Below are 4922 nucleotides of genomic sequence, written 5' to 3'. Positions count from 1 at the left end.
AATCAGCATTTGAAATTCAGGTAATTTTAGTGCGTTTAACCTGAAATCGGGGTATTTAAAAAAATTATCAGAATTAAAGCCAATCATTTATGCTTAAAATAATAAATATTTCAAGCTTTAAAAATTGCGAATTATCTTAGTGTTTTTCGTTAGAAATTTTAATTTTTACTCAAAAATCATTAGATTTCAAAAAGTTTCATAATTCTTTTAATCATTTTAAGTTACATTAGCATTTTAAATCAAAAATTGATATTTTCAATGAAAAATTATTATAATTTGAACAAGATTTAGAATCTTTTGACAATTTTAGATTATGATAGTGTTTTTCGTGGAAAAAATTCAACTTGTAACTGTTATCAATTTAGCATTTAATTTTCTTCAGTATTCAACATTTGAAAATTAAACCTTTGGAAATTGAACTCTTGAAAGATGATGCAAATGGAGATTTCATTTTGAACAGTTAAAAACTAAAAAAACATAAATTTATATTAAAAACAAGTGTTAAAAATGCACTATTTACATAATTTCACCTGAGAATTTAGTAAATAAACATTTCAATCCATTAAAAAAAAGATTGAAAAAAGTCGATTTATTCGAAAATAATATAATAATAAAAAATTTTTGAACAGAAATGTAACGGCTTAATTGTCTATTTATTGCAAAAAATATATATTAATTCTGAAAATAAGATATCAATGATCATAAATGCTGTCCTTGCATATCTTTTCCATTATTTTAAATAATAGATACTATCTTGTCACAAGGAACAACCTTTTGAGTCACAATAATGTTATATTCCAAATATTAAAAAAGTCTTCCTGTAAAGAAGGTCGTCGAAAGTTCGACAATAGGTAAATCGATGCGTTCTGAAAACGCCTAGAAATATAAAATAAAATTTGCATACTACCGTAAAAATGGGAGAAAAAGATACTGATAAAAAATTAAAAAAAAAAAATTGAAACGCTTTTTAATAATTCTATTTTTTACTTCTTGATGTCGAATTATATTTAAATATCTTCAAAGTAGATATGAACAATTTGTGTCATACGATTCCAGATATTTCGGGTTATCTATTAAGCCTTAAGCCAACTCGAAGTTTCGAGTTTTATTAACATTTCGGCTCTGCTATCACTACATTTAAAACTTTGCTCAATCGCTTTATCGCAAGCGACCATTTGAAACCATTGCAACTCCCGAAATCGTACATAATTCACCATGAAGTCACGACAATCACTCAGAATTTACCGTGGAATCACTGCAATCTCTCGCAATTAACCGTAAAATCACAACAATAACTATAAATTCATGCTGCAAAAACTGCAATCACTCTGAATTTCACATGAAATCACTGCAATCACTTGCAATCATCTGTAGAATCCATTAGGACTTTTTTTCCTTTTTTTATTGTTTATAAATATGCTAATTTTTCTGTCGATGGGCTGTATAGTCTCTCAAAAAATTTGTATTATTATTATTGTATTTAAAGAATAGGAAAATTCTATTGAAGATACTTTAGGATCTAAAAAAATAATCTTTTCCAAATATATAATAATTCTTGATTTTCTGTTTTGAAGCAGGAAATTGAAAATCCTGTTTGTTGGCAGAGTTGATACAATTACATAAAGAAACAACCGAAGATCGCGAAAAGAAGAAAATATGCTGTATGATTAGCAGGACTGTGCAAATCGTTCCGAATCAAAATGGTGCATAATTTTATTTAAGGAGCCTCGAAAGTCGATTCGAAAGAAATTCGAACTGCCCACTTCGAATCGCTTTTCTTTCGTTTCAAACTCAGCGCGTCGAATGTCGATTTGAAAGACTTTAAATGTGCCCACTTCGAATGGCTTTTCTTCGATTAAAAATGAGGGCGTCCAACGCCGATTCGATAGACTTTCGAATTGCCCATTTCGAATCGTTTTATTTTATTCGAACTAAGGGATTTCGAATATCGAGTCAAAGAGCTTTTGAACTGCCTATTTCAATTCGAATTTTTTTCGACTTAAACTCAGCTACCTCGGTTCGAAAAAAAACCGATTTGATTTGAATAAGGCACAGGTCTAATGATTAGGTACGCTCTGATGGAAATATCGCGATGTTTTTTTCTTAACCAGGCTAGGCCAACTACGTGAAAAATAAATGGCGATATTCTGCGCCCTCTACCACTGTCAGCAGAACTGTAGAAGGCTGCACATATTGGTGCACATATATGTATATGCCCTCTTCCCTCCATGTATTGAATCCTAAAATAATTTAACAAAAAAGTAAGAATAAAGACGAAATGAACTAAATGGGAAACGCCAAATAAGAAATTAGAAATAATTAGCGTGCTGTTTCTCATTCCTTGTTTCTCATTAACTTCATTTTGCTTTTTTTTCAGTGAAAAGAAATAAATACACTAAGATGCATTAGGTAAATTTGAATTTTCATTTTTCAAGCAGGCTAAGGTTATGTTTGAAGTTATTTTAATAGAAATTTAAAAAAAATTAAAAAGAAATTTCTTTTGTGAAAAATTAAGTAAAGTAGTACACGGATAACGAATATTATAGATTATTTCTATTTCCATAGCGGCCGCCACATAGGTTCCTATTCCCCCAAAAACAACGGGTTTTCAATATATTTAATTCGTTCTAATTGCACCGACAGATAACCTCACAGAGATGTCTTCTATTCCCCAAAACTGTTCAAATTTTGAGATTATTTAATTCCTCCTAATAAGTTAACAAAATATGTGTAATAAATTGTTTTAATTCCTGAATTTGGAATATAAGTTTTGAAATTTTAATTTTAATCAATTCAACTTCGCCTCTCTAGACATAAGTTAAATAAATACTTTCGTTAAATTTTACTAAGTTGATGGAGAGGAATAGGAATTTCACTTTTTCTGTTCTCGGTGCGGGATTATTAGAGGGAGAAAAAATCGCGTATTCACAGGAATACACATTCTTAATTTTTCTGAATTCAACGCTTATTACCCTATTCTTCTCTTATAGCGTGAGTTAATTTGGAGCAAATTTGTAGATATAATTTAGAGAAAATATGTTGTTGAATATAACGTTATTATAGTTAGTGTCTTTTTTCCAAAAAGTAAATCTTAAAATTTTTGTTATAAATCTCTAACAAGGGCTTATAACGAATTTATAGATATTTTTTGGTGGAATAACTTTGGTGTTTTTGTGTTTCTCGTCTCTTGTGTGGTTTTTCAAAAAATCTAATTGTTTGATTCTTAATCTTATATTTTACGGTTTAAAATAAATCTACACGTCCAACTAAAAATTATGAATAACAAATGTAAACATTCTTTTTGTATGAACAACCTTTGTTTCTTGATTTCTTTTCGTATCTTGTGTCGTTTTTTGTGTTATTTCGACATTTCCTATCTAAAAATTATTAACAAAAAATATGTAGGTCCATCTTCGGTGAACAACTTTTGTATATAAATTTTTTTTCGAACCTTAGGTCGTTTCTCAAAATATTTAATTTCGTACTTTCGTAAGTGTTTTTTGTGCGACTTCGACTTTTCGAAAAAATTCAAACATTTGTGATGATAACATTTCAACGCCTCCCAAAAGAAACATTTTTTGCTCTTAACTTTATTTCATGTCGGGCGTTGTTTGGCTTAAAATGTTAATTTTCTTTTGATTTCAGGATATTGAAAATACTATAACTCTGATAATTTGCATTTTATGAAAAAAAATCATTAGGATAAATTCCTCGTGTGTCTAAGTACTATGGAAAACCGTTCCAAGAATTTTCGAATGTCGAGAAAAATTATCTCAATATTTAACACAACACAAGTTAACATAACTTTAACTTAAACTTTAATCATCATAACATAAGTGAAACTTACATAAGTTGATATTCAAAACGTATAGAAACCATCTGAAATTCGGCTTTCGGTTGTTCGCCCCACAATCACGGATTTGCAAAAAAAGTTTTCGAGAGTTAGCTTAAGATTTTTTAGTCTTGGGGGTTGTCTGGGAACAGGCACTTTAGTCTCGGGATCAACAAACCTCATAAAGGAAATCTCCTCATACGCTTCCTTAAAAAACTGAAAATGGAAACTAGAGTCTGTGAGCAAGGTGCAAAGATGACGAATATGGCGTGCATAAAATGAAATTGAAGGTTCCAATATTAGTGTCGCAACTAGAACTGAATGATTTTATTAGAGATCTTGGATTACCGAAAGACGGTGCTGAATTTGCCGCTTTATTTCTATAGAGAAGAAATCTTGTAGAGCCAAAGACAAAAGTTTCATTCTATCGCGACAGGGACAAAGAATTCAGAAACTTTTATGTTAAAGACGAAGAGACGTCTTTAGTTTACTGCACTGACGTTAACGGACTAATGAACCACTTGAAGAAAAATATGTACAGAGACGAAGAATGGCGACTTTTCATTGATTTGTCAAAACGCAGCATTAAGGCTGTTTTACTGCATAACACGAATACTTACGCTCCTATCCCTATAGCTCACTCAACGGTCATCAAAGAAGAATATAACAATGTTAAAATGCTTCTTGAAAAAGTTAATTACACGAATCACAAATGGGAAATATGTGGTGATATCAAAATCATAACAATGATATTTGGCCAACAATTGGGTTTCACGAGAGAGGCATGCTTTATATGCCTGTGGAATAGCAGAGATCGAGCCAATCATTACAGCAAAAAACGTTGGCCTTCAAGGGATTCATTCATAACTGGTTCTCATAATATTATCAACCAAAGCCTCGTTGATGCAGAAAAAATTTTACTACCACCCATCCACATAAAGCTTATGCTCATGAAGCAATCTGTCAAGGCGTTAGACAAAGATGGACAATGCTACCAGGTGTATACATATGAAACCGGTATTGCCATTTAGCGGCCAGTAGGCACACTTGTAGGCACTGTCGGAACTTACCATTTGTGCTAATTGGCGTA

The sequence above is a fragment of the Belonocnema kinseyi genome, chromosome 1, assembly GCF_010883055.1.
Source record: "Belonocnema kinseyi isolate 2016_QV_RU_SX_M_011 chromosome 1, B_treatae_v1, whole genome shotgun sequence".
NCBI classification, from domain to species: Eukaryota; Metazoa; Arthropoda; class Insecta; order Hymenoptera; family Cynipidae; genus Belonocnema; species Belonocnema kinseyi.
The sequence above is the reverse complement of the archived record's forward strand: the minus strand, read 5'-3'. Positions refer to the sequence as shown.